Raw genomic sequence first — 10,069 nt, 5'->3', positions numbered from 1 at the left:
TCTGGATCTCCCATGATCTCTTGGTTCCTTGGCTAAGGCAACCGCACTATTGCTGTCACAGAAAATCTCCATTGGCTCCTTTATAGCTGGTACAACTCCAAGGTCTCCGATGAAGTTCTTTAGCCATATAGCCTCCTTTGCTGCCTCGCTTGCTGCTATATACTCTGATTCACAAGTGGAATCAGCCACTGTCTCCTGCTTGGAACTTTTCCAAGTAATTGCCCCTCCGTTTAGAGTAAAGACCCAGCACGACTGAGAGAGGAAATTATCCCTGTCAGTCTGAAAGCTAGCATCACTGTACCGTACAACTCTCAAGTCCTCACTGCCACCGAGGGTAAGGACCCAGTCCTTAGTCCTCCGTAGGTACTTGAGGATATTCTTTACCGCAGTCCAGTGTGCCTTGCCAGGGTTCCCCTGATACCTGCTAACCATGCTCAAAGCAAAGGCTACATCAGGTCGAGTACACGTCATAGCATACATGATCGATCCTACAGCTGAAGCATAATGTATTCGACTCATTTCTTCTATCTCAGCCTCAGTACTAGTGCTTTGTGTCTTACTTAATCTGGTGTTACTCTGGATGGGTAACTCTCCTTTCTTGGAGTTATGCATGTTGAACCTTTTCAACACTTTGTCCACATAGGTGCTTTGACTAATTCCAATTAGTCTTTTACTCATGTTTCTCAAAATCCTTATCCCTAGGATATAAGCAGCTTCTCCAAGGTCCTTCATAGCGAAACACTTCCCAACCCAGGACTTTACTTCCTGCAGGGTTGGGATGTCATTTCCTATGAGTAGTATGTCATCCACATACAGTACCAAAAAACTGACTATACTCCCACTAGCCTTGATATAGACACAAGATTCATCTTCACTCCTTGAAAAGCCAAATTCTTTGACTTTCTCATCAAAGCAAAGATTCCATCTGCGAGGTGCCTGTTTTAATCCATAAATGGATTTCTCGAGCTTACACACTCTACTGGGGTACTCTGTACTGACAAAACCCTCTGGCTGAACCATGTAAACATCTTCAGCCAACTTTCCATTAAGGAAAGCGGTTTTGACATCCATTTGCCATATTTCATAATCATGAAATGCAACAATGGCTAACAGAACCCTAATAGACTTAATCTTAGCCACTGGTGAAAAGGTCTCATCATAATCAACTCCCGGAGTTTGAGAATAACCCTTTGCAACCAGTCGTGCCTTATAAGTGTGTACATTACCATCCATGTCGGTCTTCTTCTTAAAGATCCATTTGCACCCAACTATCTTACGATCAGGTACATTGTCAACCAAGTTCCAAACTTGATTGTCATACATGGACTGTATCTCGCTATCCATAGCCTCTTTCCATTTAGCAGCCTCAGGGCCTGCCATGGCTTCCGTGTAGCTGTTAGGCTCATCCAGATTTACAAGTGTCTTATCACTGATAAGTGTCTCACCTTCTGCAGTAATATGAAAACCATAATAATGCTCAGGTGCATTCCTAACTCTGGTTGAACGCCTCAGAGGTATAGATTCTTCAGTCGGCTCAACAGGAGTTTTCTCCTCAGGTTGAGGGCTAGGGTTTGAGGTTCCTTCACCACTTGACTCTTGAATTTCCTCAAGGTCAATTTGTCTCCCACTGTCTCCTTGGCTCATGAATTCTCTCTCTCGAAAGAATCCTCTTCTTGCTATAAAGACCACATTATCACTGGGTCTGTAGAAGATGTAACCAAAGGATTTCTGTGGGTAGCCAATGAAAATACACCTTTCGCTTTGGGGTTCGAGCTTATCGTGAGTCTTGCGTCTCACGAAAGCCTCGCAACCCCAAATCTTGATGTGGTCTAGATTGGGAACTTTTCCAGTCCACACCTCGTGAGGTGTTTTGGCAACCTTCTTTGTAGGGACTAGATTAAGGATATGGGCGAAAATCTCTAAGGCATACCCCCAAAATGAGATTGGTAGCGAAGCTCGACTCATCATGGAACGAACCATGTCCAACAAGGTCTGATTGTGCCTCTCAGCTACACCATTCAACTGTGGTGTCCTAGGAGGTGTCAATTGTGAGACAATCCCACATTCCTTAAGATAGTCAAGGAACTCAGTACTAAGATACTCACCACCACGATCGGATCGAAGCATCTTAATGTTCCTGCCCAACTGATTCTCCACTTCTTGCTTAAACTCTTTGAATTTCTCAAAGGTTTCTGCCTTATGCTTGATTAGGTAGACATATCCATATCTACTAAAATCATCAGTAAAAGTCACATAGAATCGATTAGCATCTCTTGTGGTGGTTCTGAAGGGTCTACACACATCCGTGTGTATGAGGTCCAACAAACCTTCACCCCTAGCACAAGTGCCAGTAAAAGGTGACTTTGTCATTTTACCAAGCAAACAAGATTCACAACTATCATCTGACTTTAGGTCAAATGACTCCAAGACTCCATCCTTTTGGAGTTGGCCTATGCGTTTCTTGCTTACATGTCCAAGACGACAATGCCATAAGGATACTTTATCTAAGCTAGTGGAAGAGTTAATACACAATACATTATTTCCTAGATTATCTACAACAGATACAGTTTCATATACGCCATCATAAGGTAATGCTTTAAAATAAAGAACATTATTAAAGAAAGCATCAATACTACCATTATTATTATCAACATAAAAGGTAAAACCTTGTTTATACAATGCATGAAAGGAAATAACACTTCTTGCCATTTCTAGCGAATAATAACATTTATTCAAATCTAATGTAAACCCACTATTTAGCACTAAGGAATAAACTCCTATCTTGGTGACAGGTGAAGCTTTCCTGTTTCCCATGATCAAGTTTATCTTTCCCTGCTCCACATTCTCACTTCTTTTTAGTCCCTGCAAATCACAACATATGTGAATACCACAACCTGTATCAAGGACCCAAGACTTAGAATGAGGTGAGTTATTAGACAATATAGTGTATATACCTGCATGGTTGGGTTTTACTTTCCCATCCTTCAAATCTTGCTGGTACTTTGGGCAGTTTCGCTTCCAGTGCGACTTTTCATGGCAATAGAAGCATTCAGCCTCATTAGGGTTAGCAGAAGGAGTGACAAAACCTTTCTTGGTTTTGCTTGAAGAGGAGCCTTCAAGGGTCTTACCCTTGGTACCCTTAGAAGGGTTCTTTCTCTTCTTCCCTTTGCCATGCCCGATTGCCAAGACATTGGCCGCAGTTGGAGTAGGAGTAGGAGTAGTAACAACCGACTTACCCTTTAGACCACTTTCAGCGGTCTTCAAGAGTCCTTGAAGTTTGCTGAGGGTGACTTCTTCCTTGTTCATGTGATATGTCATGCGGAATTGATCATAACACGATGGCAAGGAGTGCAAAATGATGTCTATTGCTAACTCCTCAGGGAAGTTCACATTCAGCTTCAGTAAACGGTCCACATACATTTGCATTTTCTGCATGTGGCCCGTGATGGGTTCACCATCCTTCATTCGGGTTGTTATCATGGAGGAGATTATTTCATATCGCTCTTGACGAGCACTTTGATGGTAGTGGTCCATCAAGTCCTGGTGCATCTCAAAAGGATAATAGTCCTCATAGGACTTTTGGAGCTCGGCTGTCATGGTGGCCATCATGATGCATGCCACTTTCATAGCATCTCTTTCATGTACCTCATATTCAGCAAGCTCTTCAGGAGTAGCAGTTGGCTCGGGTACCTTCAGCTCCTTGTCGAGAACATATTCTTTGTTCTCATACCGAGTGACCATCCTGATGTTTCTGATCCAATCTGTAAAGTTGGACCCATCAAAGATGACTCTCCCACAAAGATTCATGAGAGAGAAGGAACTAGTAGGGTTTGAGCCAGAAGCATTGTTATTGGAAGACATCTGAAAAGAAGAAGGAATAGATTAGATTAGATATAGAGATAGTCCTTAACAAAACACCCAAATGTAATATTAAGGCTAGGACCCAACACAATATTTTATAACTTAGAAGAGGGATGCCGTAATCTAAGCTATAAGATATTTGAAGGTAGGTGAATGACGATTCACCAATTTCCACCATGAAAAACGAAATATTTAATTAGGTTTTAATTGGTTTAGAAGCTCCTAGATTCTTTGAGATTCATTGAACTTTCTTCAATAGCATGTTTCAATCTCGAGTGTGCCCTTCAAGTTTTGTGACTGGGATGCCGAGGATCACAAAACAAGGTGTGAAGTAACCATGCAAATTACTTGGTACCCTTAATGTATTACCCCTCAATCGATGTGCCGGTTAACCACACACGCTCCATCGATACTATGATAAACATTAAGTCACCCTTTACCTACCTTGTTAAGTTCAAGTTAGTGTGCCGGTTAACCACACACGTTCTACTAACGACTTAAACAAAGTGTAAAGTGTAATTTCATGGATTAGCACCTTATTCACATTTTCCTAAAATAACTAAGATTGGGAATTCAATAAAGTTTAGTTACTTTAGTATTATCATTATACTTTTAATGAGAATTTATAAGTCCTTGTCCTACCCGTTCGGCTAACGACCCCCCACCGATCAAGGAAGCGGTGGGTGAGAGTGGACACCCATTAGGTTGCCATTTTATAGGCAACAACCTTAAACTTATAATATTATAAAGTATAAGGGTTGAATTTTAACTTTTAAAATTCTAGGGGTTGGAACTAAAGTTTTTAATATGACTTTACATGTTCCAAAACTTGAGGGCAAGTTTTGTAAACTTTCAAGACTTTTCATTTCTCATAACTTATGAGTTAATGATTATTAAAAATGAAGACTCTTCATTTTTTGTAACCTATGTGTTCTTTTAATGGTTATTTATAAATGTGACTTTTGGTTATCCATCACTTAAGAACTAGTTATGGACTCCATTAAAACACATAAAGATCAAGAATTAATCTAATCAATTATTAGCACATAATTTCTATGATCTTCTAAACTCATATGTTTATGAATGTTCATATCAAAAAATTTCAAGAATCGTAAGTACATATACAAAACTTGAAATTTTGATACGAGCTTTTGAACAAAACTTCAATTTTCAAGTTTTTTTTTTTTTTTTTGCATCAAGTATCAAATAAACAAACCAGGCTCTGATACCACTGATGGGTTTTTGAGCATTCTAACACTCCTATGGTGTACATGCAACCCTAGAAACCTTGGATCTATGTTTGACTATGATACATGCAAATAATTATTTTTCCAAGGTTCTTATCCTATCTAGCATGGCATGGGGAACTTGAATCAAATAAAGCTAGTAGAATTACTTATCTTGTAGTTGTAGTTGATTGCTTGGAGTTTTAGAGCCTAGCACCAATAGTGTGGATGCCTCAAATGGAAATCACAAATCACCACAAACTTGCAACTTTGAGAGAATAGTAATCACCTTCTTGAAATCGGCCCTCTTACTTTACTCACCACAACTCGTGTGATTTCAAGAACCAAAGCCTCCTTTATATAGTGTGGTGGATTAGGGTTACATTCATGTAAACCCTAATACCCATGTCTTTTCATTTCCATGAGATCCATGGGTCAAAGCTCCATGGAGTATCCATGGACTTTCCATGCAAGCCTAGCCCATTCCAAATAAGCATTAGCACACACTATATAAATACAAGAGCCCATATTTAATTAGTCATACTTTTGATCTCTAAATTAATTCTAAATTAATTATAGATCAACACTAATTAAATAATATGATTTTATATTAATATATTAGAACTTATAATATATTAATAAATCATAACTTATACTATTCTCAAAAGATTATCCGTAAATTGTTCGGGTGAAGTGCAACCCAAATGGACCATGCCGGGTCGGGTCAAGTACATACCAAATATAGTTATGGACTTAGATACTATCTCCAACACAGATATCGGCTCATACGTGCCTGCTCGGTAGACACGTGCACAGGGCAAAACAACGCCCTCTCATGAAACATCCGTGTAATCACAGTCACGGACTCCGTCCCCTGCTTGAGGGACAAGAACTCCTGCGCCAACCGTTCCCTCTCCACTGGGGGAACATACTCATCTCGGAACATGGTGGTGAACCTCTCCCAGGTCACCGTTGTAATCTCTGCAGGAGTGAAGTCTGCCATAACAAACTTCCACCAATCCTTCGCTCCCAAGCGAAGCTGGTTCAGCGCGAACCGTACTCTCAGATGCTCCGGACAAGAACAGGTGTAGAAGCATCCCTCAATGTCAGAGATCCACCTCATTGCGGCTATTGGATCCTGAGTCCCATCAAACTCTGGTGGCTTCGTGTTGCTGAACTCTCAGTACAACAACGGGTCACCCCCCTGTGGCCTGGCAGCGGCGACGCCTGCGGTGGCTGCAGCAAAAGCAGCCTCGGTAAGAGAAGCATACCGCTCGTCAAACGTCTCAATCAAAGTGGTCTTGATAGACCCAAACATCTCAGGAATCTCAACTCGTATAGCTGTGTCCACCTCATCGTGAATCAAACTACGGATCTCCTCATCACTGGTACCACTGGTACCACTGCCTCCTGGGTTGTGGCGTGTCCCATCCATGATGTCTCTGAAATACAACACAAGAAAATCAGAGACTCGCTCGAGTATACTCGCACTCAATACTCAACCCTACTTGTTCTTTAGTACCCTAAGGATTCTTACTTGGACTGCTCACCGATCTGGTGTTTCCAGTAGTACGGGCCCTATACTACCTTCCACAACGCATCGGTATTCACCCCAAGTCCTCCTCCTAGGATCCCAGATCACAAGTGCTCTATATCTCACTAAACTCAGGCTACCCTCCAGTAGACCACTCATAAGCTCCTCGCTGCTACCTACTCACTCTCGAAGTATCTCATATTAGCAGTAACTCCTAGGCTAAGGCATCACAAATCAAGCCCACTCTAGTCCTAACTATGAATACCTAGCCTACTCTAGCATCCATAGCATATCACATAACATCTCATAACACATAATGTAAGCGTATTTTAGGAAATCACCGTTCGGGCGCTGGCTGATCGTACACACTGCTCCGTTCTGCGTTTCTCAAAAATATTTTTCTCTTTTTAGAAAAATTGTTTCTTTTATGAAAATTTTTCTCAAATCCTCAGTTTGAGTTCAGATACGCCCGAAGGTGCATCCGAATCCCTCAAACCAAGGCTCTGATACCAACTTGTAACGACGTAAATTTTAAAACAATTTTTCATTTTTCAACATCATAAAACTCATATAATATTCTCAAAATCTCATGTATCAAATGTCATCATAATAAAACATATCCCAGAATCTCAAAACATAATCCTCTGCCAGTGTGTACAAATCATGCCGGCGACTTCCCGCGATCCTCGTTGGTACCTGAAACACATATCACATAACACGGTAAGCATAAATGCTTAGTGAGTTCCCCAAAATACCACATACAACACATAAGCCACTCGAGGCTATAACTCGGTATGACCCTCTGGTCAATGTGTCTCAGCGGGACCCTCTAGTCCCGTAGCTCGTTGGACCCTCCAGTCCGGTCTAGCTCGTTGGACCCTCTGGTCCGGTCTAAATCGTTGGACCCTCCGGTCCGGTCTATATAACACATAGCATACATATATCACAATGCACATAAGCTCAACATACACATAACACATAAGACCCTCCGGTCTGCACATAGTTACAACTCTAGGTAATGTATAGTGAGAAGACTCAACTCGGGTAAATCTCGGAAAGTCTCGAACTCGAATATCTGATCTAGCCTCCGCCTAATCACATAAAGTAATTATCTCTAATTAATACGGCTCTCAAAGGCTAGACTAGTCCCTCCCTATATTCTCTCAGAAGGGGAAAAGACCATTTTACCCCTCCAATGGTCCAATGTCCAAATGTTGACCAAACCCTAAAAGTCAACCCCAGTCAACGGTCCAACTTTGACCAGACTCGTCGAGTGCACTCGGGTGACTCGGCGAGTCCATGCGTGTCCTCTGAATCCTCCTAGGGCCTCACTCGACTCGTCGAGTTAACCTTTCTCTCGATGGGTTACCACTGATCACGAATCGTGGTGCAACACGATCCAACTCGTCGAGTACGCTCATGGACTCGGCGAGTTTCTTCCATGAGAATGCTCAAACGACCTTCTGAGGTCAGATCTGTTTCTCTAACCTATAGATCTGACCTTCTAACACCCAAAAGTCACGCAAAGGTCTGAACTTTACGTTCATGCATCGCACGTATAGCTCTATTTGAAGAAATAGCTCTAAAAATGGAGTCCTAGGCTCAATACTCTCATGTAACATCATAAAGCTTGGTTGTTGGGACACTCTGGACCTCTCAAGGTCCAGATCTAAAGTCTATCCCTCAATGGGACTTCACATGCTCCATAATCCAGCTAAAGAAAGGGTAAAGAAACCCTAGATTCCATAAATCTGCTATATACACGAAAATAGGCATGGATTCATACCTCAAACAGAATCCCTTGATGAAATAGAAGAAGTTATGAGCCCCCTCTAAGCAGCCTAGCTTGAATCTTCCTTCCTTCCTTGCAAGAATGCACTATGGTGGTGAAATTAGCCCTCTCTCTCTCTCTCTCTCTCTCTCTCTCTAAGCTCTCTGGATTGCTAGGGTTTCTCCAGGGTATGAGTGGCCGCAAATGAAGGCCATAAGGACCCTTAAATAGGGCACATGCCCAAAGATTTAGGGTTTCTGTCCACAGCGCGGACTCGTCGAGTCGACTCACCGACTCGTCGAGTCCATTCATTAATCCTAGTCAGCAGTCGCGATCCTACTCGACCAGTCTAGGCGTCAACTCGTCGAGTCCCTCTCCTTGACTCAGAAATAAATACTCAATTTATGATACCTGGAAATCCGGATGTTACACTGAGGCTGGTCAACAGTTCCCTAAACTCATCTGAAGATAACTAATCCATATCGTGGGCTAACCATGTCCTCGATATCTGATGCATTACTCGAGCGGCTCAACGCTCCTCTAACAAGATCCCTGGCACTTTGGAAAGGAGCTACTAACCATAAAAGTTCCTTACCCATCAGCTTCTTGCTGTGAGGACAAATCATGAATCCTTGAAGACATATACCTAATGAAAACTTGCTCTGCACCCACGATCTGACCAAACATTAAATTATTTGTGTCCATGGAGGACTCTGGCGGATCCTTGAGAAATATACTAGAAAATTCCTAACCACAAACAATTTGATGGTAGCCCACTTCTTTTACCCATGCAACAATAATCTCGAACCGAAATTTAGCATACTTGAACCGCAGATTCTTCTGACACACTGTGCTGAAAACAAAAAAACTGGACCGACCACTGATCCTCCAAGTGGAATACCCAATTCTCCCCCACTTAGGGTTCGAACCATCTTCAGTTGATCTCTACAACATCAAAGCCTCAAACTGGCTTAACCATGTACGTACTCAACTTGAGTCTCAGAATGCATAACACAACACAAGATGGTCCTTCGAATAATCATAAGGATCCTCTGAATCTCAAACGGAAACCTCAGAGACCTTCCACAGCATCGCCAAGTCAAACTTAGAAAAATCGACCAGAATACCATTGGATTGATGAAGCACCTTACAAACTGAACATACGCACATAAAACCTTGCATTTGGAGAATTGGTCCCCAACATCATCATCATGTTGAAGCTTCAAGAATCCCATACAGGTGCTCAAAACATAGCGCTGACACACTCAATATATCTACAGTACTCTCCTACCCAAAACAAGAACAACTTGATGTATTCCTCGGATACACCCGATCTTATCGAATCTGCATTACGTACTCTACTTGTGACATGGCCTTCACCTTTTCCATCGAACCACAAAAACAATCGAGTCTCGAACATTCCCTTGCTACAAAACAAATATGATTTACTGCTAACCAAACGTTACCCTCTTACCACAGAAACCAATGAGGAGAACATTGTTTCCTTCGACTGACACACATCCAATCTTTTCTCCCTTGAGTACGAAAGACTGGAAAACACAACTCTGTCATAGAAAATGACATCCCTAGCCATCGGCTGACCATTCAGCCTCATGATACAATCCTCGAGTCGATCATCACATCGACTTCCTTCTTGAGTCCTACGATTCATACTGG

This window comes from Lactuca virosa, chromosome 8, assembly GCF_052849685.1.
Source record: "Lactuca virosa cultivar CGN04683 chromosome 8, Lactuca_virosa_CGN04683_v6, whole genome shotgun sequence".
Classification (NCBI taxonomy): domain Eukaryota; kingdom Viridiplantae; phylum Streptophyta; class Magnoliopsida; order Asterales; family Asteraceae; genus Lactuca; species Lactuca virosa.
The sequence above is the reverse complement of the archived record's forward strand: the minus strand, read 5'-3'. Positions refer to the sequence as shown.